Source organism: Oncorhynchus keta, unplaced genomic scaffold (assembly GCF_023373465.1).
Source record: "Oncorhynchus keta strain PuntledgeMale-10-30-2019 unplaced genomic scaffold, Oket_V2 Un_scaffold_3956_pilon_pilon, whole genome shotgun sequence".
In the NCBI taxonomy this organism is placed as follows: Eukaryota; Metazoa; Chordata; class Actinopteri; order Salmoniformes; family Salmonidae; genus Oncorhynchus; species Oncorhynchus keta.
The window spans coordinates 300,001-327,500 of NW_026290928.1; the positions used below are offsets into that span (position 1 = coordinate 300,001).

General features: G+C 42.1%; 1 long non-coding RNA gene and 1 pseudogene across 2 annotated transcripts in view; both read right to left on the reverse strand.

Annotated features, from left to right (window-relative positions):
* The window catches only part of LOC127928776 (uncharacterized), a 3,751-nt gene extending 2,092 nt beyond the window's left edge, over positions 1-1,659 (reverse strand). The window contains exons 1-3 of one of the 2 annotated variants that reach the window (XR_008132172.1): positions 1,628-1,659; positions 822-1,244; positions 1-774 (exon numbers count right to left, since the gene is read on the reverse strand). The exon at positions 1-774 is cut by the window's left edge and continues 2,092 nt beyond it. This is a non-coding gene — a long non-coding RNA (uncharacterized LOC127928776). Of the gene's footprint in view, positions 775-821; positions 1,245-1,341; positions 1,424-1,627 lie in introns of those variants that run through there. The other variant, XR_008132171.1, reaches the window with a different exon arrangement.
* The window catches only part of LOC118381799 (F-actin-uncapping protein LRRC16A-like), a 279,527-nt pseudogene that overhangs the window by 141,450 nt on the left and 110,577 nt on the right, over positions 1-27,500 (reverse strand).

A 27,500-nucleotide genomic window follows, 5' to 3' on the forward strand; every position in this document is an offset into this window, starting at 1 on the left:
CCTTCCTGTTTGGCCCTGTCCGGGGGTATCATTGGATGGGGCCACAGTGTCTCCTGTCTCAGCCTCCAGTATTTATGCTGCAGTAGTTTATGTGTCGGGGGGCTAGGGTCAGTTTGTTATATCTGGAGTACTTCTCCTGTCCTATCCGGTGTCCTGTGTGAATATAAGTATGCTCTCTCTAATTCTCTCTTTCTCTCCTTCTTTCGGAGGACCTGAGCCCTAGGACCATGCCTCAGGACTACCTGGCATGAGGACTCCTTGCTGTCCCCAGTCCACCTGGCCGTGCTGCTGCTTCAGTTTCAACTGTTCTGCCTGTGATTATTATTATTTGACCATGCTGGTCATTTATGAACATTTGAACATCTTGGCCATGTTCTGTTATAATCTCCACCCGGAACAATCAGCACACCACAAACAGAGGAAACTAAATGGTAACTCAATGAAACTTCAGCACTCCACACACTGGGGAAACTAAATGGTAACTCAATGAACCTTCAGCACTCCACACACTGGGGAAACTAAATGGTAACTCAATGAACCTTCAGCACTCCACACACTGGGGAAACTAAATGGTAACTCAATGAACCTTCAGCACTCCACACACTGGGGAAACTAAATGGTAACTCAATGAACCTTCAGCACTCCACACACTGGGGAAACTAAATGGTAACTCAATGAACCTTCAGCACTCCACACACTGGGGAAACTAAATGGTAACTCAATGAACCTTCAGCACTCCACACACTGGGGAAACTAAATGGTAACTCAATGAACCTTCAGCACTCCACACACTGGGAAAACTAAATGGTAACTCAATGAACCTTCAGCACTCCACACACTGGGGAAACTAAATGGTAACTCAATGAACCTTCAGCACTCCACACACTGGGGAAACTAAATGGTAACTCAATGAACCTTCAGCACTCCACACACTGGGGAAACTAAATGGTAACTCAATGAACCTTCAGCACTCCACACACTGGGGAAACTAAATGGTAACTCAATGAACCTTCAGCACTCCACACACTGGGGAAACTAAATGGTAACTCAATGAACCTTCAGCACTCCACACACTGGGGAAACTAAATGGTAACTCAATGAACCTTCAGCACTCCACACACTGGGGAAACTAAATGGTAACTCAATGAACCTTCAGCACTCCACACACTGGGGAAACTAAATGGTAACTCAATGAACCTTCAGCACTCCACACACTGGGGAAACTAAATGGTAACTCAATGAACCTTCAGCACTCCACACACTGGAGAAACTAAATAGTAACTCGATGAACCTTCAGCACTGTTCCACACACTGGGGAAACTAAATGGTAACTCAATGAACCTTCAGCACTCCACACACTGGGGAAACTAAATGGTAACTCAATGAACCTTCAGCACTCCACACACTGGGGAAACTAAATGGTAACTCAATGAAGTTCATTGTCTAAATTCCAAGCACTGGGGTAGGAAATGGTAACTCAATGAACCTACTGTTAAACACCCCACACAGAGGGAAACTAAATGGTCTCAATGAACCTTCAGCACTCCACATCACTGGGGAAACTGGTCTAACACAATGAACCTTCCAGCACCACACACTGGGGAAACTAAATGGTAACTCAATGAACCTTCAGCACTCCACACACTGGGGAAACTAAAACAAGCAATGAACCCAGACCCACACTGGGGAAACTAAATGGTAAGTTGATTGTCTGTCCACACACTCTCAGGGAAACAAATGGAACTCAATGAACCTTCCCCCACACACTGGGGAAACTAAATGGTAACTCAATGAACCTTCAGCACCCACACACTGGGGAATCAAATGAATCAAATCAAATACATCCCCTCAGTTCAGCACTCCACACACTGGGCAAACTCAAATCAAATAACTCAATGAACCTTCAGCACCCACTGAGGGAACAAATACATCCCCTCAGTTCAGAGCCTGTTGATTCCTCTAAACCCACCCATTCTCTGGGCAAACTAAATCAAATAATCCCTCAATGAGGGCCTTGAGCACTCCACACACTGGGAATCTAAATGGAACTCAAATCAAATAACCAGTTCAGCCATTCCTCTCTACCCACACTGGGGAATCAAATGAATCAAATCAAATAATCCCCCAGTTCAGAGCCTGTTGATTCCTCTCCCCACCCACTCTGAGGGAATCTCAAATCAAATAACTCAGTTCAGAGCCTTCTGATTCCTCTCTGCCCACCCACACTGAGGAAACAAATCAAATAATCCCCTCAGTTCAGAGCCTTGATTCCTCTCTGCCCACCCATTCTAAATCAACTCAATGAATCCCCTTCAGCAGGGCCTGTTGATTCCTCTCTGCCCACCCATTCTCTGAGGGAAACAAATGAATCAAATCAAATACATCCCTGGGGAAACAGTTCAGTAAGCCTCAATGACCTTCAGCACTGCCCACCCACACTGGGGAAACTAAATGGTAACTCAAATGAACCTTCCACCCAGTTCACTGGGGAAACTAAATGGTAACTCAATGAACCAGTTCAGAGCCTGTTGATTTCAGCACTCCACACACTGGGGAAACAAATCAAATAACTCAGTTGAATTCCTCTCTGCCCACCCATTCTCTGAGGGAATCAACTCAAATGAATCCCCTTCAGTTCAGAGCCTGTTGATTCCTCTCCACACACTGGGGAAACTAAATGGTAACTCAATGAACCTTCAGCTCTGCCCACACACTGGGGAATCAAATCAAATACAAGTTCAGAGCCTGTTGATTCCTTCTGCCCACCCATTCACTGGGGAAAAATCAAATCAAATCAATGGCCTGTTGATTCATCTGCCCACCCATTCTCCAAATGGTAACTCAATGTTCAGAGCCTGATTCCACACTGGGGAAACTAAATGGTAATCAAATGAATCAAATCAAATTCTCCTGTCAGTTCAAGCCTGATGTTCTCAGAGTCTGCTGTTTCCACCCATTCTCTGATGGAATCAAATCAAATACATCCACCCCAGTTCAGAGCCGTTGATTCCCTCTGCCCACCCAGTTCTCTTAGCGTGAGCCAAATCAAATACTCGTTTGGGCAGTCCTAAAAGCAGAGTTGATTGTCTGTCCAAGCATTCAGGGAGGGAATCAAATCAAATACATCCCCTCAGTTCAGAGCCCCTGATTCCTCTCTGTAGACACATTCTCTGGGGGAAATCAAATCAAATGACATCCCCTCAGTTCAGAAAGTTGATTCCTCTCTGCCCACCCATTCAAGGGAATCAAAGGAATCAAATCAAATAAATCCCTTCAGTTCAGGCCTGTTGATTCCTCTCTGCCCACCCATTCTCTGAGGGAATCAAATCAAATACATCCCCTCAGTTCAGGGCCTGTTGATTCCTCTCTGCCCACCCATTCTCTGAGGGAATCAAATCAAATACATCCCCTCAGTTCAGGGCCTGTTGATTCCTCTCTGCCCACCCATTCTCTGAGGGAATCAAATCAAATACATCCCCTCAGTTCAGAGCCTGTTGATTCCTCTCTGCCCACCCATTCTCTGAGGGAATCAAATGAATCAAATCAAATACATCCCCTCAGTTCAGAGCCTGTTGATTCCTCTCTGTCATCCATCCTTTGTGTGAATCAAGTGAATCAAATAAATCCCTTCAGTTCAGCTATGCAGAGCAGAGGGAGGTCAATAGTCTCTTTATCTGTTTACATTCATATGACAAACAGTGATCAGAATAACAGTACACCAGCGTTAGTACAACTAAGTGACATTGCATGTATACGAGAGACATTTCTGGTGGCCAGCATGCTAATTATGACAGACAAAGAGGGATTGTGTGAGGCAGGATGGTTCTCTTTTCAGGGCAGAGAGAAACGGAATGGCACAGAGGACTGTTGTTCCCTAGGACTGAGAGAGAGAGAGAGAGAGAGAGAGAGAGAGAGAGAGAGAGAGAGAGAGAGAGAGAGAGAGAGAGAGAGAGAGAGAGAGAGAAGAGAGAGAGAGAGAGAGAGAGAGAGAGAGAGAGAGAGAGAGAGAGAGAGAGAGAGAGAGAGAGAGAGAGAGAGAGAGAGAGAGAGAGAGAGAGAGAGAGAGAGAGAGAGAGAGAGAGAGAGAGAGAAGAGCGAGAGAGAGAGAGAGAAGAGCGAGAGAGAGAGAGAGAGAGAGAGAGAGAGAGAGAGAGAGAGAGAGAGAGAGAGAGAGAAGAGAGAAGGAGAGAGAGAGAGAGAGAGAGGAGAGAGAGAGAGAGAGAGAAGGAGCGAGAGAGAGAGAGAGAGGAGGGAGGGAGGGAGGGAGGGAGGAGGGGGGGAGGGAGGGAGGGAGGGAGGGAGGGAGGGAGGGGGAAAGAGAGAGAGAGAGAGAGAGAGAAGGAGAGAGAGTAGGAGAGAGAGAGAGAGACAGAGACAGAGACAGAGACAGAGACAGAGACAGAGGGAGGTTAACACACAGTACAGTGAGGGATGCTAACACACAGTACAGTGAGGGATACTAACACAGTACAGTGAGGGATGATAACACACAGTACAGTGAGGGATGCAAACACACAGTACAGTGAGGGATACTAACACAGTACAGTGAAGGATGATAACACACAGTACAGTGAGGGATGCAAACACACAGTACAGTGAGGGAAAACCCTGCCGCCTCTTGTCTACCACACCGGCAGCCGCAAGGTCTCCCACTATCACCTCCATCCACAGCCTGGTCCCAGATCTGTTTCTACTGTCTTGCCATCTTCTGTGTAACGACGACCACAGGAGAAGACAACACAAACTAGCAGGTCTGGGATCAGGCTGTGTGAGACAGCTTGATGTACCAGTACACCCCCTGGACAGGACACTAGTCTATCTCCTGTTTCTGTAGCAGCTTGATGTACCAGCACACCCCTGGACAGGACACTAGTCTATCTCCTGTTTCTGTAGCAGCTTGATGTACCAGTACACCCCCTGGACAGGACACTAGTCTATCTCCTGTTTCTGTAGCAGCTTGATGTACCAGTACACCCCCTGGACAGGACACTAGTCTATCTCCTGTTTCTGTAGCAGCTTGATGTATCAGTACACCCCCTGGACAGGACACTAGTCTATCTCCTGTTTCTGTAGTGAGACAGCTTGATGTACCAGGACACCACCTGGACAGGACACTAGTCTATCTCCTGTTTCTGTAGCAGCTTGATGTACAGGACACCCCCTGGACAGGACACTAGTCTATCTCCTGTTTCTGTAGCAGCTTGATGTACCAGTACACCCCCTGGACAGGACACTAGTCTATCTCCTGTTTCTGTAGCAGCTTGATGTACCAGTACACCCCCTGGACAGGACACTAGTCTATCTCCTGTTTCTGTAGCAGCTTGATGTACCAGTACACCCCCTGGACAGGACACAAGTCTATCTCCTGTTTCTGTAGCAGCTTGATAGACTAGTGTCCTGTCCAGAGAGGACAGAGCTGAGAGAAACAGAGATGTCCTGTCCTGTCCAGGGGGTGTACTGGTACATCTCCTGTTTCTGTAGCAGCTTGATGTACCAGTACACCCCCTGGACAGGACACTAGTCTATCTCCTGTTTCTGTAGCAGCTTGATGTACCAGCACACCCCCTGGACAGGACACTAGTCTATCTCCTGTTTCTGTAGCAGCTTGATGTATCAGTACACCCCCTGGACAGGACACTAGTCTATCTCCTGTTTCTGTAGCAGCTTGATGTACCAGCACACCCCCTGGACAGGACACTAGTCTATCTCCTGTTTCTGTAGTGAGGCAGCCTGATGTATCAGTACACCCCCTGGACAGGACACTAGTCTATCTCCTGTTTCTGTAGTGAGACAGCTTGATGTACCAGTACACCCCCTGGACAGGACACTAGTCTATCTCCTGTTTCTGTAGCAGCTTGATGTACCAGTACACCCCCTGGACAGGACACTAGTCTATCTCCTGTTTCTGTAGCAGCTTGATGTACCAGTACACCCCCTGGACAGGACACTAGTCTATCTCCTGTTTCTGTAGCAGCTTGATGTATCAGTACACCCCCTGGACAGGACACTAGTCTATCTCCTGTTTCTGTAGCAGCTTGATGTACCAGTACACCCCCTGGACAGGACACTAGTCTATCTCCTGTTTCTGTAGCAGCTTGATGTACCAGTACACCCCTGGACAGGACACTAGTCTATCTCCTGTTTCTGTAGCAGCTTGATAGAAGTGTCCTGTCCAGGGGAGAGAGACAGGAGCTGAGAGAAACTGGTACATCTCCTGTTTCTGTAGAGATGTACCAGTACACCCCTGTCCAGGACACTAGTCATCTCCTGTTTCTGTAGCAGCTTGATGTACCAGTACACCCCTGGACAGGACACTAGTCTATCTCCTGTTTCTGTAGCAGCTTGATGTATCAGTACACCCCCTGGACAGGACACTAGTCTATCTCCTGTTTCTGTAGCAGCTTGATGTACCAGCACACCCCCTGGACAGGACACTAGTCTATCTCCTGTTTCTGTAGTGAGGCAGCTTGATGTACCAGTACACCCCCTGGACAGGACACTAGTCTATCTCCTGTTTCTGTAGTGAGGCAGCTTGATGTACCAGTACACCCCCTGGACATGACACTACTCTATCTCCTGTTTCTGTAGCAGCTTGATGTACCAGTACACCCCCTGGACAGGACACTAGTCTATCTCCTGTTTCTGTAGGAGCTTGATGTACCAGTACACCCCCTGGACAGGACACTAGTCTATCTCCTGTTTCTGTAGTGAGGGAGCTTGATGTACCAGTACACCCCCTGGACAGGACACTAGTCTATCTCCTGTTTCTGTAGTGAGGCAGCTTGATGTACCAGTACACCCCCTGGACAGGACACTAGTCTATCTCCTGTTTCTGTAGTGAGACAGCTTGATGTACCAGTACACCCCCTGGACAGGACACTAGTCTATCTCCTATTTCTGTAGCAGCTTGATGTACCAGTACACCCCCTGGACAGGACACTAGTCTATCTCCTGTTTCTGTAGCAGCTTGATGTACCAGTACACCCCCTGGACAGGACACTAGTCTATCTCCTGTTTCTGTAGCAGCTTGATGTACCAGTACACCCCCTGGACATGACACTAGTCTATCTCCTGTTTCTGTAGCAGCTTGATGTACCAGCACACCCCCTGGACAGGACACTAGTCTATCTCCTGTTTTTGTAGTGAGGCAGCTTGATGTATCAGTACACCCCCTGGACAGGACACTAGTCTATCTCCTGTTTCTGTAGCAGCTTGATGTACCAGCACACCCCCTGGACAGGACACTCATCTATTTCCTGTTTCTGTAGTGAGGCAGCTTGATGTACCAGGACACCCCCTGGACAGGACACTAGTCTACCGCAGGGTCTTACCCCCAATCTAACTCCTTAATGCTAAAGTATTTTGGAATGCAGAGGAATCTAATTCCCAACCTTCCAACCAACACGGCCATTAACTCATGGGGATAGGGCTGTCTACTGCCCCCGCTGGAGTAATTGCGTGCCCATAGTAAACATAATTTATTTTGGTCAAAAGTTGCTAATATATGCAAATAAATATTATTGAATAGAAAACACTCTAAAGCTTCTAAAACCGTTTAAATTATGTCTGTATGTAAAGCAGAACTCTCAGGGCAGTCATTCTCCCAAACTCTCTCTTGTCATCATAAAAGTTGGCCCAAATTTGACGTCATCGCTCCCACCCTTTCCCAAGCAGTTACAGGTCTGGGAACAGTCTCTCTGTCTTCAGCGCGATCTCAGCTTTCAATGGGGCTTCTCATTGTGAGAATCGCGCGCTCACGAGAGTTTTGGCAGGCCGAAACCTTTCGGTCACGCGAAAAAACAGGTCACTTTTATGCTCAGGTCCTGTCTTTTTTCCAAGATCGATTATACAATGCATGCGTTTCTGTTCGTCCTCACGATTGCTGTACACCTTTATAACATGTTAAAGCTTGATTATGAAGTTAGTTTGACAAGTTTAATGGACATATAATATGTAAGTTCGACGTTTTGGTGCGCATCCACTTGACTTTTGGCATTTCAACCGAAATGTGTCATGTTTGAGAACCGAAAGACACAGACTGCAAAACTAAATGCTGTTTTTGGTAAGTATAATTCCTTCCAGGTCTTCTGATGGAAGAACAGCAAAGGTAAGGGAATATTTATGTGGTAAATTTGGGTTTCTGTGGACTCCAAGATAGAGGAGCCATAATGCTACTTTTTGAGCGCTGTCTCATAGTATAACCTAGTGAACGAAACCTGTAACGTTAAAAATAAATGTAACACAGCGATTGCATTCAGAAGAAGTGTATCTAACTATATATTTGTAGAACATGCATATTTAGTCAAAGTTTATGATGTGTATTCCTTGTTAGCTGACGTTATCTGCCGGAGCTATCGTCATTTCTCAGGACATTTGAGTAGCATTTTTTGAACGATGCATCATTGTAAACAGAGATTTATGGATATATATAGCATATTATTGAAAAAAACATAAATGTACTGTGTAACATGTTATATTACTGTCATCTGATGAAGATTTCAAAAGGTTAGTGCATTATTTTTCTTTTAATCCTGCGTTTGTTGATTGCATATTTTTTTCAACTTGGCTATGCAAATTAGCCGTGTCTTTGGTGGTGGTTTGACATAAATATGTGCTATGTTTTCGCCGTAAAACATTTTAGAAATCTGACTTGCTGGGTAGATAAACAAGGTGTTTATCTTTCATTTGAACCATTGGACTTGTTAATGTGTGGAGGTTAAATATTTTTAGGAATATTTTTGCGTTCCATGCGCCACCTTCCAGCTGAACGTGGGGGGGGGGGTGTTCCAAAATTGGAACCCTAGTCCCCTTCTGGTTAAGTCCAGAGGAGCCCGAGGAATGCTTTCCTGTCACAGACTAGCAGACACATGCATCACATACCAGTCAAAACAGGAGCTTTAGTATCCCAAAAGACCCTGCGCTGGTTTCTATGGCAACTTAGCTCTCAAACAAAGCTACTGGGCTGAGGGGCTCACCACTCTCTTTCTTTATCTCTCTCTCTAAAACTCTCTCTCTCTCTCTCTGTGTGTGTCTCTCTCTACACCTCTTTGTCTCAATTTCAATTCAATTTAAGGGGCTTTATTTACATTGTCACAGAAAGTGAAATAGACAATAAATAAAAGTGAAAAACAATAAAGAATTAACAGTAAACATTACAATCACTAAAGTTCCAAAGGAATAGAGACATTTCAAATGTCATATTATATCTATATACAGTGTTGTAATGATGTGCAAATAGTTAAAGTACAAAAGGGAAAATATATAAACATAAATCTGTCTCTCTCTCCATAGTCAATACAGGACATTAACATTCAGAGTCTAATTACCCCCACAAAGCCTTTAGGTCTGCTGTGTGTGTGTGTGTGTGTGTGTGTGTGTGTGTGTGTGTGTGTGTGTGTGTGTGTGTGTGTGTGTGTGTGTGTGTGTGTGTGTGTGTGTGTGTGTGTGTGTGTGTGTGTGTGTGTGAATACAAGACAGACAGAGAGATGAGGAAAGGGAGGAGACAGAGGCAGACAGAAAGAGAGAGAGCGAGAGGCAGACTGAGAGACAGACAGAGATACAGACAGAGAGACAGACAGAGAGATGAGGAAAGGGAGGAGACAGAGGCAGACAGAAAGAGAGAGCGCCAGAGGCAGACTGAGAGGCAGACTGAGAGACAGACAGAGATACAGACAGAGAGACAGACAGAGAGACAGACAGAGAGACAGACAGAGAGACAGACAGACAGAGAGATGAGGAAAGAGAGAGCGCCAGAGGCAGACAGAAAGAGAGAGCGCCAGAGGCAGACTGAGTGGGGGTACGAAGACTCAGTTTAACTCACCAGTTTACAATCCTTTGTGGAGAGCTTTGTGAACCATTGGTTGTACTCCAACACTGCTATTATAGCCACTAGATCCCTGCCAGGGACACAGAGACAATATCAATCACCTTGGGATATGAAACACCTTGGGAGAATGGATGAAGGCTGTTTCAGTAAAAACCAAACCAGGAAGTTAATAACAATTTAAATGCAGTTTTTATTTTTTTTATTTCAAATAATCAACCATTATAATATGAAGTTTACAGCATAAGAATTGAATTACAAAGTGAAACGTTACACATTTAAAAAGGGACAATATGCAGTTACTACATACATTTTTGGACTTACATATGAACGATATGAACCCATTGAGTCTTGAAGAATATAATTTATAAATGCCTCGTCAACTGTCGTACCCATCAGAACGCTAAATATAACTGTGTTTTACTCAACTGTTTGTCAACAAAGTTAATGCAAACAGGCGTGGCTAAAAGTTTTGAGAATGACACAAACATTAATTTCCACAAAGTTGGCTGCTTCAGTGTCTTTAGATGTTTTTGTCAGATGTTACTATGGATACTGAATTATAATTACAAGCTTTTCATAAGTGTCAAAGGCTTTTATTGACAATTACATGAAGTTGATGCAAAGAGTCAATATTTGCAGTGTTGACCCTTCTTTTTCAAGACCTCTGCAATCCGCCCTGACATGCTGTCAATTAACTTCTGGGCCACATCCTGACTGATGGCAGCCCATTCTTGCATAATCAATGCTTGGAGTTTGTCAGAATGTGTGGGGTTTTGTTTGTCCACCCTCCTCTTGAGGATTGACCACAAGTTCTCAATGGGATTAAGGTCTGGGGAGTTTCCTGGCCATGGACCCAAAATATCAATGTTTTGTTCCCCGAGCCACTTAGTTATCACGTTTTCCTTCTGGCAAGGGGCTCCATCATGTTGGAAAAGGCATTGTTCGTCACCAAACTGTTCCTCGATGGTTGGGAGAAGTTGCTCTCGGAGGATGTGTTGGTACCATTCTTTATTCATGGCTGTGTTCTTAGGCAAAATTGTGAGTGAGCCCACTCCCTTAGCTGAGAAGCAACCCCACACATGAATGGTCTCAGGATGCTTTACTGTTGGCATGACACAGGACTGATGGTAGCGCTCACCTTGTCTTCTCCGGACAAGCTTTTTTCCAGATGCCCCAAACAATCGGAAAGGGGATTCATCTGAGAAAATGACTTTACCCCAGTCCTCAGTAGTCTAATCCCTGTACCTTTTGCAGAATATCAGTCTGTCCCTGATGTTTTTCCAGGAGAGAAGTGGCTTCTTTGCTGCCCTTCTTGACAACAGGCCATCCTCCAAAAGTCTTCTCCTCACTGTGCGTGCAGATGCACTCACACCTGCCTGCTGCCATTCCTGAGCACGCTCTGTACTGGTGGTGCCCCGATCCCGCAGCTGAATCAACTTTAGGAGACGGTCCTGGCGCTTGCTGGACTTTCTTGGGCGCCCTGAAGTCTTCTTCACAACAATTGAACCGCTCTCCTTGAAGTTCTCGATGATCTGATAAATGGTTGATTTAGGTGCAATCTTACTGGCAGCAATTTCCTTGCCTGTGAAGCTCTTTTTGTGCAAAGCAATGTTGACGGCACGTGTTTCCATGCAGGGAACCATGGTTGACAGAGGAAGAACAATGATTCCAAGCACCACCCTCCTTTTGAAGCTTCCAGTCTGTTATTCAAACTCAATCAGCATGACAGAGTGCTCTCCAGCCTTGTCCTCGTCAACACTCACACCTGTGTTAACGAGAGAATCACTGACATGATGTCAGCTGGTCCTTTTGTGGCAGGGCAGAAATGCAGTGGAAATGTTTTTTTGAGATTCAGTGCATTTGCATGGCAAAGAGGGACTTTGCAATTAAATGCAATTAATCTGATCACTCTTCATAACATTCTGGAGTATATGCAAATTGCCATCATACAAACTGAGGCAGCAGACTTCATATTTGTGTCATTGTCAAAACTTTTGGCCACGACTGTATATCATGGATGGTCAGTCCTTCCACCCAGAGCCCTGTCTATTCATCTGAGACTGGTTACTTTAGCCACATCCCTCAGCTTTTTACACAAACAGTAGTGGGACAACGTGTTGCTATTGCTTTGTTACTGCGGACTTCCCCTTTAACATTAATGTTAGAAAACATGAGTGTATTACTGTATTACTGTTCAGTAGCTGCCATGATAGAGTACTACAGTGCATGAGATAGAACCTAGCGACTCACCTATTCTCCAGATGACTGAAGTCCTGCAGGCTGAGATCCTGTGTGTCTTGAACCTAGCGACTCACCTATTCTCCAGATGACTGAAGTCCTGCAGGCTGAGATCCTGTGTGTCTTGAACCTAGCGACTCACCTATTCTCCAGATGACTGAAGTCCTGCAGGCTGAGATCCAGTGTGTCTTGAACCTAGCGACTCACCTATTCTCCAGATGACTGAAGTCCTGCAGGCTGAGATCCCGTGTGTCTTGAACCTAGCGACTCACCTATTCTCCAGATGACTGAAGTCCTGCAGGCTGAGATCCCGTGTGTCTTGAACCTAGCGACTCACCTATTCTCCAGATGACTGAAGTCCTGCAGGCTGAGATCCCGTGTGTCTTGAACCTAGCGACTCACCTATTCTCCAGATGACTGAAGTCCTGCAGGCTGAGATCCTGTGTGTCTTGAACCTAGCGACTCACCTATTCTCCAGATGACTGAAGTCCTGCAGGCTGAGATCCCGTGTGTCTTGAACCTAGTGACTCACCTATTCTCCAGATGACTGAAGTCCTGCAGGCTGAGATCCCGTGTGTCTTGAACCTAGTGACTCACCTATTCTCCAGATGACTGAAGTCCTGCAGGCTGAGATCCTGTGTGTCTTGAACCTAGCGACTCACCTATTCTCCAGATGACTGAAGTCCTGCAGGCTGAGATCCTGTGTGTCTTGAACCTAGCGACTCACCTATTCTCCAGATGACTGAAGTCCTGCAGGCTGAGATCCCGTGTGTCTTGAACCTAGCGACTCACCTATTCTCCAGATGACTGAAGTCCTGCAGGCTGAGATCCTGTGTGTCTTGAACCTAGCGACTCACCTATTCTCCAGATGACTGAAGTCCTGCAGGCTGAGATCCAGTGTGTCTTGAACCAGACTCACCTATTCTCCAGATGACTGAAGTCCTGCAGGCAGGCTGAGGATCCCAGTGTGAGTCTTGAACCAGCTGACTCACCTATTCTCAGATGACTGAAGTCCTGCAGGCTGAGATCCTGTGTGTCTTGAACCTAGCGACTCACCTATTCTCCAGATGACTGAAGTCCTGCAGGCTGAGATCCCGTGTGTCTGAACCTAGCGACTCACCTATTCTCCAGATGACTGAAGTCCTGCAGGCTGAGACAGGTGTGTCTTGAACCTAGCGACTCACCTATTCTCCAGATGACTGAAGTCCTGCAGGCTGAGATCCCGTGTGTCTTGAACCTAGCGACTCACCTATTCTCCAGATGACTGAAGTCCTGCTGAGAGTAGGTGTGTCACCACTGTCATTCTCCAGATGACTGTCTGCAGGCTGAACCTAGCGACTCACCTATTCTCCAGATGACTGAAGTCCTGCAGGCTGAGATCCCGTGTGTCTTGAACCTAGGGACTCACCTATTCTCCAGATGACTGAAGTCCTGCAGGCTGAGATCCCGTGTGTCTTGAGTCAGATAGATGGTGTCTACGTCCTAGAGGACGTGACAGGAAACAGACTGTGAGCTTCCTTCTCACCACTGTCATAGTAATCAAATAGCTACGTTAAATGGAATCGAGCACTTCAAGATGAAGAATTAACAAATGATTTCTGAGCACATTTTATGCAACAGACAGTGTGTCTACATCCTGCTAAGTGTGACAGGTGTGTTACTGGATATTACTGCACTGTTGGAGCTGGAAACAGAAGAATAACATCTACAAAGCTGTGTTCATTACCAATAAACTCTGATTTGATTAGACAGGAAGTGACTGTTAGAGTAGCTGTGTCACCACTGTCATAGTGATTCTAGAACCTACAGTACCTAGGCTACTCTGATTTGATTAGACAGGAAGTGACTGTTAGAGTAGGTGTGTCACCACTGTCATAGTGATTCTAGAACCTACAGTACCTAGGCTACTCTGATTTGATTAGACAGGAAGTGACTGTTAGAGTACCTGTGTCACCACTGTCATAGTGATTCTAGAACCTACAGTCCTGAGGCTACTCTGATTTGATTAGACAGGAAGTGACTGTTAACACAAAGGTGTGTCACCACTGTCATAGTGATTCTAGAACCTACAGTACCTAGGCTACTCTGATTTGATTAGACAGGAAGTGACTGTTAGAGTAGCTGTGTCACCACTGTCATAGTGATTCTAGAACCTACAGTACCAGAGGCTAGTTACTGATTTGATTAGACAGGAAGTGACTGTTAGAGTAGGGTGTCACCACTGTCATAGTGATTCTAGAACCTACAGTACCTAGGCTACTCTGATTTGATTAGACAGGAAGTGACTGTTAGAGTAGCTGTGTCACCACTGTCATAGTGATTCTAGAACCTACAGTACAGAGGCTACTCTGATTTGATTAGACAGGAAGTGACTGTTAGAGTAGGTGTGTCACCACTGTCATAGTGATTCTAGAACCTACAGTAGAGAGGCTACTCTGATTTGATTAGACAGGAAGTGACTGTTAGAGTAGTGTGTCACCACTGTCATCGTGATTCTAGAACCTACAGTACCGAGGCTACTCTGATTTGATTAGACAGGAAGTGACTGTTAGAGTAGGTGTGTCACCACTGTCATCGTGATTCTAGAACCTACAGTACCTAGGCTACTCTGATTTGATTAGACAGGAAGTGACTGTTAGAGTAGCTGTGTCACCACTGTCATAGTGATTCTAGAACCTACAGTACCTAGGCTACTCTGATTTGATTAGACAGGAAGTGACTGTTAGAGTAGCTGTGTCACCACTGTCATAGTGATTCTAGAACCTACAGTACCTAGGCTACTCTGATTTGATTAGACAGGAAGTGACTGTTAGAGTAGCTGTGTCACCACTGTCATAGTGATTCTAGAACCTACAGTACCTAGGCTACTCTGATTTGATTAGACAGGAAGTGACTGTTAGAGTAGCTGTGTCACCACTGTCATAGTGATTCTAGAACCTACAGTACCTAGGCTACTCTGATTTGATTAGACAGGAAGTGACTGTTAGAGTAGGTGTGTCACCACTGTCATCGTGATTCTAGAACCTACAGTTCCTAGGCAACATGTTCCATTGAATCGACAAGACAACATGGAGATGAACACAAACCTTGTGTCATTCCCCAGATGTAAGGAACTGTTAAAACACACCTGATAGTAATAATTAATTTAGTCATAAATAATTAGTGAAGTATCTACGTTAGCCAAGAGGATACTGACCCATTGAACCTCCTCTCTGTAGGGCAGACCCAGCCAGTCACACACACATCTGTATGTCTGAGAGAAACCACCTGGAGAAGGGAGAGAGAGAGATATATATATAGATAGAGAGAGAGAGAGAGAGAGAGAGAGAGAGACAGAGACAGAGAGAGAGACAGAGAGAGAGAGAGAGAGAGAGAGACAGAGAGAGAGACAGAGAGAGAGAGACAGAGAGAGAGAGAGAGAGAGAGAGAGAGAGAGAGAGAGAGAGAGAGAGAGAGAGAGAGAGAGAGACAGAGAGAGAGAGAGAGAGAGAGAGAGAGAGAGAGAGACAGAGAGAGACCAGAGAGAGACAGAGAGAGAGAGAGAGAGAGAGACAGAGAGAGAGAGAGACAGAGAGAGACAGAGACAGAGACAGAGACAGAGAGACAGAGAGAGACAGAGAGAGAGACAGAGACAGAGACAGAGACAGAGACAGAGACAGAGACAGAGACAGAGACAGAGAGAGAGGAGAGAGAGACAGAGAGACAGAGACAGAGAGAGAGACAGAGAGAGAGAAAGAGAGACAGAGAGAGAGAGAGAGAGAGAGAGAGAGAGAGAGAGAGAGACAGAGACAGAGACAGAGACAGAGACAGAGACAGAGACAGAGACAGAGACAGAGACAGAGAGAGAGAGAGAGAGAGAGACAGAGACAGAGACAGAGACAGAGAGAGAGAGAGAGACACAGACAGAGACAGAGACTGAAAGAGAGACAGAGAGCGGACAGTCAATGTAGTGATACACATCCACATACACACGCATGCAACAGAACACAGGTATAGGAGAGAGGAGAGTCAATGTAGCGATATGCGGGCGCACACACACACACACACACACACACACACACACACACACACACACACACACACAATAACGTATTGTATTCACCACACGGTCCTGGATCTGCTACTTTGTGGTTGTCCCATAGAGTCTGTAGGCTGGTGATCCTCTCCGGAGGCTCCATACTCAGCTTCTTCATCAGCTTCCTGTCACACAGACACAGGACAACAACACCACCACTAGAAGGCTGATACAGAACACAGGTTTACAGCTTAACAGGCTACTAGGTTCAGGATAGCATTGTTATGACAGCAGAAGACTAGTGAGACATGAGTCCTCAGGTTGTTAGAGTCTACAGGAGTCATGTCTCAGACCAAGTGACAACTATACAACACATAACAGAACCAATCTGACTCAGATCAGATGTAGGTGACTGGTTTATACTATATAAACACATAACAGAACCAATCTGACTCAGATCAGATGTAGGTGACTGGTTTATACTATATAAACACATAACAGAACCAATATGACTCAGATCAGATGTAGGTGACTGGTTTATACTATATAAACACATAACAGAACCAATCTGACTCAGATCAGATGTAGGTGACTGGTTTATACTATATAAACACATAACAGAACCAATCTGACTCAGATCAGATGTAGGTGACTGGTTTATACTATATAAACACATAACAGAACCAATCTGACTCAGATCAGATGTAGGTGACTGGTTTATACTATATAAACACATAACAGAACCAATCTGACTCAGATCAGATGTAGGTGACTGGTTTATACTATATAAACACATAACAGAACCAATCTGACTCAGATCAGATGTAGGTGACTGGTTTATACTATATAAACACATAACAGAACCAATCTGACTCAGATCAGATGTAGGTGACTGGTTTATACTATATAAACACATAACAGAACCAATCTGACTCAGATCAGATGTAGGTGACTGGTTTATACTATATAAACACATAACAGAACCAATATGACTCAGATCAGATGTAGGTGACTGGTTTATACTATATAAACACATAACAGAACCAATCTGACTCAGATCAGATGTAGGTGACTGGTTTATACTATATAAACACATAACAGAACCAATCTGACTCAGATCAGATGTAGGTGACTGGTTTATACTATATAAACACATAACAGAACCAATCTGACTCAGATCAGATGTAGGTGACTGGTTTATACTATATAAACACATAACAGAACCAATATGACTCAGATCAGATGTAGGTGACTGGTTTATACTATATAAACCCATAACAGAACCAATCTGACTCAGATCAGATGTAGGTGACTGGTTTATACTATATAAACACATAACAGAACCAATCTGACTCAGATCAGATGTAGGTGACTGGTTTATACTATATAAACACATAACAGAACCAATATGACTCAGATCAGATGTAGGTGACTGGTTTATACTATATAAACACATAACAGAACCAATCTGACTCAGATCAGATGTAGGTGACTGGTTTATACTATATAAACACATAACAGAACCAATCTGACTCAGATCAGATGTAGGTGACTGGTTTATACTATATAAACACATAACAGAACCAATCTGACTCAGATCAGATGTAGGTGACTGGTTTATACTATATAAACACATAACAGAACCAATCTGACTCAGATCAGATGTAGGTGACTGGTTTATACTATATAAACACATAACAGAACCAATATGACTCAGATCAGATGTAGGTGGTTTATACTATATAAACACGGGCACTTCTGCACAGTAATATTCCTACTTCCTGAGAGACCTCTTACCAATGACCTTTAAAGCCTGATCACTAACAGCCACGGCTGTTTACATACTGTAGCGATACTGTTTCCTGGACGTCTGAAAAGAGGTTTCTCTTGCTAAAGAGATATTATATCTCAATGAGACAAACTTGGATAAATAAAGTTGGGGAGTTAACATACTATATATAAGACACTGGGTAGTTAACAGACTATAGGTCTGTATATAGACATGTTAACATGACTATAGGTCTGTATATAGACACTGGGGAGTTAACATGACTATAGGTCTGTATATAGACACTGGGTAGTTAACATGATATAGGTCTGTATATAGACACTGGGTAGTTAACATGACTATAGGTCTGTATATAGACACTGGGGAGTTCAGATGACTATAGGTCTGTTTATACTATATAAACACATAACACATGACTATAGGTCTGTATATAGACACTGGGTAGTTAACATGACTATAGGTCTGTATATAGACACTGGGAGTTAACATGACTATAGGTCTGTATATAGACACTGATACATAGTTAACATGACTATAGGTCTGTATATAGACACTGGGAAGTTAACATGACTATAGGTCTGTATATAGACACTGGGGAGTTAACATGACTATAGGTCTGTATATAGACACTGGGTAGTTTATGACTATAGGTCTGTATATAGACACAGAACCAATCTGACTCAGATCATGACTATAGGTCTGTTTATAGACACTATATAAACACATAACAGTTAACATGACTATAGGTCTGTATATAGACACTGGGAGTTAACATGACTATAGGTCTGTATATTAGTTAACATGACTATAGGTCTGTATATAGACACTGGGTAGATAACATGACTATAGGTCTGTATATAGACACTGGGGAGTTAACATGACTATAGGTCTGTATATAGACACTGGGTAGTTAACATGACTATAGGTCTGTATATAGACACTGGGAGTTAACATGACTATAGGTCTGTATATAGATCAGACACTGGGGAGTTAACATGACTATAGGTCTGTATATAGACACTGGGAGTTAACATGACTATAGGTCTGATATAGACACTGGGTAGTTAACATGACTATAGGTCTGTATATAGACACTGGGGAGTTAACATGACTATAGGTCTGTATATAGACACTGGGGAGTTAACATGACTATAGGTCTGTATATAGACACTAAGTTAACATGACTATAGGTCTGTATATAGACACTGGGGAGTTAACATGACTATAGGTCTGTATATAGACACTGGGTAGTTAACATGACTATAGGTCTGTATATAGACACCAGTTAACATGACTATAGGTCTGTATAGACACTGGGAGTTAACATGACTATAGGTCTGTATATAGACACTGGGTAGTTAACATGACTATAGGTCTGTATATAGACACTGTAGGGAGTTAACATGACTATAGGTCTGTATATAGACACTGGGGAGTTAACATGACTATAGGTCTGTATATAGACACTGGGAGTTAACATGACTATAGGTCTGTATATAGACACTGGGGAGTTAAATGACTATAGGTCTGTATATAGACACTGGCTGTTAACATGACTATAGGTCTGTTATAGACACTGGGAGTTAACATGACTATAGGTCTGTATATAGACACTGGGAGACATGACTATAGGTCTCATATAGACACTGGGGAGTTAACATGACTATAGGTCTGTATATAGACACTGGGAGTTAACATGACTATAGGTCTGTATATAGACAGACACTGACACTGGGGAGTTAACATGACTATAGGTCTGTATATAGACACTGGGTAGTTAACATGACTATAGGTCTGTATATAGACACTGGGGAGTTAACATGACTATAGGTCTGTATATAGACACTGGGGAGTTAACATGACTATAGGTCTGTATATAGACACTGGGAGTTAACATGACTATAGGTCTGTATATAGACACTGGGTAGTTAACATGACTATAGGTCTGTATATAGACACTGGGAGTTAACATGACTATAGGTCTGTATATAGACACTGGGTAGTTAACATGACTATAGGTCTGTATATAGACACTGGGAGTTAACATGACTATAGGTCTGTATATAGACACTGGGAGTTAACATGACTATAGGTCTGTATATAGACACTGGGTAGTTAACATGACTATAGGTCTGTATATAGACACTGGGTAGTTAACATGACTATAGGTCTGTATATAGACACTGATATACTGGGTAGTTAACATGGCTATAGGTCTGTATATAGACACTGGGAGTTAACATGACTATAGGTCTGTATATAGACACTGGGGAGTTAACATGACTATAGGTCTGTATATAGACACTGGGTAGTTAACATGACTATAGGTCTGTATATAGACACTGATATACTGGGTAGTTAACATGACTATAGGTCTGTATATAGACACTGGGGAGTTAACATGACTATAGGTCTGTATATAGACACTGGGGAGTTAACATGACTATAGGTCTGTATATAGACACTGGGTAGTTAACATGACTATAGGTCTGTATATAGACACTGGGAGTTAACATGACTATAGGTCTGTATATAGACACTGGGTAGTTAACATGACTATAGGTCTGTATATAGACACTGGGGAGTTAACATGACTATAGGTCTGTATATAGACACTGGGTAGTTAACATGACTATAGGTCTGTATATAGACACTGGGTAGTTAACATGACTATAGGTCTGTATATAGACACTGGGGAGTTAACATGACTATAGGTCTGTATATAGACACTGGGAGTTAACATGACTATAGGTCTGTATATAGACACTGGGTAGTTAACATGACTATAGGTCTGTATATAGACACTGGGTAGTTAACATGACTATAGGTCTGTATATAGACACTGGGGAGTTAACATGACTATAGGTCTGTATATAGACACTGGGTAGTTAACATGACTATAGGTCTGTAATATAGACACTGATGTACTGTCTATAGTGTAGATGACCCTGACTGTAGTAAATTGCTAGGATGTGCTTGACTGCTGTAAAATGTGAAGACCTCTAGATAGCTGCTGTTCACTTCACGGTCCGTACAACATCACAGATATTAGCAGGTGATGACAGATTATTTACACAGAAGACATTCAGAGAAGGTCAGAGAGTCTCATCAAGAGTCCATTCTGTCTAGGACTGAACCCTGACTGAACCCAGGTCAGTGTTGGGTGGGAGAGCTCAGTGTAATCAGTGGATGGAATAAGTCACATTAAATTGCATGGAAAGAGAGAAGCAAAGAGACTGAACTAGAGAGAGAGAGAGAGAGAGAGAGAGAGAGAGAGAGAGAGTAATAGAGAGAGAGAGAGAGAGAGAGAGAGAGAGAGAGAGAGAGAGAGAATATATAGAGAGGATAGAGAGAAGATAGGAAGAGAGAGAGATATAGGAGAGAGAGAGAGAGGAGAGAGAGAGAGAGAAGAGAGAGATAGGGAAGAGAGAGAGAGAGAGGGAGAGAGAAGAGAGAGAGAGAGAGAGAGAGAGGGAAGAGAGATAGAGAAGAGAGAGAGAGAGGGGAGAGAGAGAGAGGGAGAGAGGAAGAGAGAGAGAAGAGAGAGAGAGAGAGATAGGGGAGAGAGATAGAGAGAGAGGGAGAGAGAGGAGAGAGAGATATAGAGAGAGGGATAGGGAGAGAGAGAGAGAGAGAGAGAGAGAGAGAGAGAGAGAGGGAGAGATATAGGAGGAGAGAGAGAGAAAGAAAGAGAGAGAGGGAGAGGGCAGAAGAGGGAGAGAGGGAGAGAGAGGAGAGAGAGGGAGAAGAGAGAGAGAGATAGGGGAGAGAGGGAGAGATAGGGAGAGAGGAGAAGGAGAGAGAGAGGGGAGAGAGAGGGGGAGAGAGAGGAGAGGAGGGAGAGAAAGAGAGAGAGAGAGAGAGGCAGGATAGAGGGAGAGAGAGAGATATATATATATATATATATATATATATATATATATATAATAGAGAAAGAGAGAGAGAAGGGGAATGGAAAAAGAGTGTGAATAGGAATGAAAGGTCAGTGGAAACTAAAGGTCATTGACTCTGTGTGTGAGTGTGTGTGCGTTCGTTCGTGCACAGGTGTTTGTGCACGAGTGTGCATGTGTGTACTCACAGTGGTGATAGACCAGGACATATCCTCTGTAGACAGATCCCAATGTGAGCCACCACCTCATTCACCTCTTCTGTAGAGGTCAGCTTCAGAGACACAACACCTCTCTCATAGTCCACCGTCAGCTACACAAGACAAACATGAACAATAATAAGTAATATCATATAGTAATATCATATAGTAACCCTCAGTAATATCATATACTAATATCATATAGTAATATCATATAGTAACCCTCAGTAATATCATATAGTAACCCTCAGTAATATCATATAGTAACCCTCAGTAATATCATATAGTAACATCATATAGTAACCCTCAGTAATATCATATAGTAATATCATATAGTAATATCATATAGTAATATCATATAGTAACCCTCAGTAATATCATATAGTAATATCATATAGTAACCCTCAGTAATATCATATAGTAACCCTCAGTAATATCATATAGTAACCCTCAGTAATATCATATAGTAATATCATATAGTAACCCTCAGTAATATCATATAGTAATATCATATAGTAACCCTCAGTAATATCATATAGTAATATCATATAGTAACCCTCAGTAATATCATATAGTAACCCTCAGTAATATCATATAGTAACCCTCAGTAATATCATATAGTAACCCTCAGTAATATCATATAGTAACCCTCAGTAATATCATATAGTAACCCTCAGTAATATCATATAGTAACATCATATAGTAACATCATATAGTAACCCTCAGTAATATCATATAGTAACTCTCAGTAATATCATATAGTAACCCTCAGTAATATCATATAGTAACATCACATAGTAATATCATATAGTAACCCTCAGTAATATCATATAGTAATATCATATAGTAATATCATATAGTAACCCTCAGTAATATCATATAGTAATATCATATAGTAATATCATATAGTAATATCATAGTAACCCTCAGTAATATCATATAGTAATATCATATAGTAATATCATATAGTAATATCATATAGTAACCCTCAGTAATATCATATAGTAACATCATATAGTAATATCATATAGTAACATCATATAGTAATATCATATAGTAATATCATATAGTAACATCATATAGTAACCCTCAGTATCATATAGTAACATCATATAGTAATATCATATAGTAACCCTCAGTAATATTACATAGTAGCCCTCAGTAATATCATATAGTAACCCTCAGTAATATCATATAGTAACCCTCAGTAATATTATATAGTAACCCTCAGTAATATTACATAGTAACCCTCAGTAATATTACATAGTAACCCTCAGTAATATTACATAGTAACCCTCAGTAATATCATATAGTAACCCTCAGTAATATTACATAGTAACCCTCAGTAATATTACATAGTAACCCTCAGTAATATTACATAGTAACCCTCAGTAACATATATGATGGTGATTGTCACACACATTACAACCAGTTATAACACTGTTATCCCTAATTCAGATGGATGATTGACTAACAGATGATTCATGATCAGATGATGAACCATTAGTTGGAGCGATACATGGTTCAGCCAGAGAGGGGGTTTTCTGACCTGTGTGGGCTTGTTACAGGTGATCCCTTGTATCTCCAGATAATTAAAGTTGTGTTCAACCTGAAAGAGAAGAATAAAACACATATAAACATGTAGAAATCAAGATATATAATACAGCTGTCAATCACAGTAGTGTTTCAGACCTGGCTGGTAAATACTACTCTGGATGCATGAGGTACTGTAGGAGGATAATGGATGGATGATAATGGATGGATGAGGTACTGTAGGAGGATAATGGATGGATGATAATGGCTGGTACTGTAGGAGGATAATGGATGGGTGATAATGGATGGATGATGTACTGTAGGAGGATAATGGATGGATGATAATGGATGGATGAGGTACTGTAGGAGGATAATGGGTGGATGATAATGGATGGATGAGGTACTGTGGGATGATAATGGATGGATGGGGTACCGTAGGAGGATAATGGATGGATGATAATGGATGGGTGGGGTACTGTAGGAGGATAATGGATGAACGATAATGGATGGATGAGGTACTGTAGGAGGATAATGGATGGATGATAATGGCTGGATGATACACTGTAGGAGGATAATGGATAAACCGTACTGTAGGGGGATAATGGATGGATGATAATGGATGGATGTGGTACTGTAGGAGGATAATGGATGGATGATAATGGATGGATGAGGTACTGTAGGAGGATAATGGATGGATGATAATGGATGGATGATACACTGTAGGAGGATAATGGATAAACCGTACTGTAGGGGGATAATGGATGGATGATAATGGATGGATGTGGTACTGTAGGAGGATAATGGATGGATGATAACGGATGGATGCGGTACTGTAGGAGGATAATGGATGGATGATAATGGATGGATGAGGTACTGTAGGAGGATAATGGATGGATGATAATGGATGGATGAGGTACTGTAGGAGGATAATGGATGGATGATAATGGATGGATGAGGTACTGCAGGAGGATAATGGATGGATGATAATGGATGGATGATGGATGATGTACTGTAGGAGGATAATGGATGGATGATAATGGATGGATGCTGTACTGTAGGAGGATAATGGATGGATGATAATGGATGCATGAGGTACTGTATGAGGATAATGGATCAACCGTACTGTAGGAGGATAATGGATGAATGATACACTGCATGAAGATAATGGATGAATGATACTGTATTAGGATAATGGATGGATGAGGAACTATAGGAGGATAATGAAAGATCAGAATAATGACTGAGTCTGCACCTCAAATGCCACCCTAGACCCATAGGGAATAGGGTGCCAATTGGTACACACATTCTAGCTTCGTTCTAAAATGAATGGACAGGGATCTTTTTCCAACCTGCCTCTGATCAAACACACCCCTCAGTGCTGAGGTCATCATTTAAGTGTATGGCTTCAGAATAGAATCATACAATGAAGAATCTCAGAGTAACAAATGCTGATCTGGGATCAGTTTTAGATCACAATGAATAGGATTTTTTTGATCCTGGATCAGCGGTGGACCCATGAATACAACACAGTTCATGGACACACACGTGCATACCACACACACACACACACACACACACACACACACACACACACACACACACACACACACACACACACACACACACACACACACACACACACACACACACACACACACACACGTGCATACCACATACCATACTGTGAATTAATACACACACACACACCTGCATACCACATACCATACTGTGAATTAATACACACACACACACACACCTGCATACCACATACCATACTGTGAATTAATACACACACACACACCTGCATACCACATACCATACTGTGAATTAATACACACACACACACACACACACACACACACACACACACACACACACACACACACACACACACACACACACACACACACACACACACACACACACACACACACACACACACACACACACACACACACACACACACACACCTGCATACCATACTGTGAATTAATACACACACACACACACATAGACAAACAAACCTCACACAAATCAAATGAAATGCTATTGGTCGCGTAGACATATTTAGCAGATGTTATTGTGGGTCTCGTGAAACGCTTTGTGTTCCTGGCAGTGCAGAAATATCTAATAATACACAACAATACACAACAATACACACAAATCTGAAAAGTAAAAGAATGGAATTAAGAAACAGAAATAATGGGACGAGCGAAGATGGAGTCTGGAGTATAAATCTGTATATGTGATGGGATGAATAGACATTATGAACAGTATGTGGGTAGAATATGTATATAGTATATATATATATATATATGGGATGTATAGACATAATGAACAGTATGTGGGTAGAATATGTATATAGTATATATATATATGGGATGTATAGACATAATGAACAGTATGTGGGTAGAATATGTATATAGTATATATATATATATGGGATGTATAGACATAATGAACAGTATGTGGGTAGAATATGTATATAGTATATATATATATATGGGATGTATAGACATAATGAACAGTATGTGGGTAGAATATGTATATAGTATATATATATATATGGGATGAATAGACATAATGAACAGTATGTGGGTAGAATATGTATATAGTATATATATATATGGGATGAATAGACATAATGAACAGTATGTGGATAGAATATGTATATAGTATATATATATATATGGGATGAATAGACATTATGAACAGTATGTGGGTAGAATATGTATATAGTATATATATATATATGGGATGAATAGACATTATGAACAGTATGTGGGTAGAATATGTATATAGTATATATATATATGGGATGTATAGACATAATGAACAGTATGTGGGTAGAATATGTATATAGTATATATATATATGGGATGTATAGACATTATGAACAGTATGTGGATAGAATATGTATATAGTATATATATATATGGGATGTATAGACATTATGAACAGTATGTGGATAGAATATGTATATAGTATATATATATATATGGGATGAATAGACATAATGAACAGTATGTGGGTAGAATATGTATATAGTATATATATATATGGGATGTATAGACATTATGGACAGTATGTGGGTAGAATATGTATATAGTATATATATATATGGGATGTATAGACATAATGAACAGTATGTGGGTAGAATATGTATATAGTATATATATATATATGGGATGTATAGACATAATGAACAGTATGTGGATAGAATATGTATATAGTATATATATATATATGGGATGTATAGACATAATGAACAGTATATTGATATAATATATAGTATATCTGTAGAATATGTGATGGGATGAATAGACATTATGGACAGTATGTGGGTAGAATATGTATATAGTATATATATATATGGGATGAATATACATAATGAACAGTATGTGGATAGAATATGTATATAGTATATATATATATGGGATGTATAGACATAATGAACAGTATGTGGATAGAATATGTATATAGTATATATATATATATATGGGATGTATAGACATTATGGACAGTATATTGATATAATATATAGTATATCTGTAGAATATGTGATGGGATGAATAGACATTATGGACAGTATATTGATATAATATATAGTATATCTGTAGAATATGTGGATAGAATAGTATATGTGGAGCAATAGTTGAATAGGATGGCCTTGACTAGAATACAGTATATACAGTACATATGAAATGGGTAAAACACACACACACACACACACACACGTACGCGCTCACATGCACACACAGCCAGGAACCAGGCAGCATGGCCAGACTAATCCAGGCAGGTAGACAGACAGTGCACCTGAGGCTTGGCAGTAGTTGTGGACAGAGAGAGGAGAGAGGCTCTGTCTGTCTGACCCTCAGGCTGACTGACACATTTCAACCAGCTGGTCCCTCCTGTGTCATAGTTACTGTATTCTAGAAGGCCTACTAGCCAGCTGGTCCCTCCTGTGTCATAGTTACTGTATTCTAGAAGGCCTACCAGCCAGCTGGTTCTT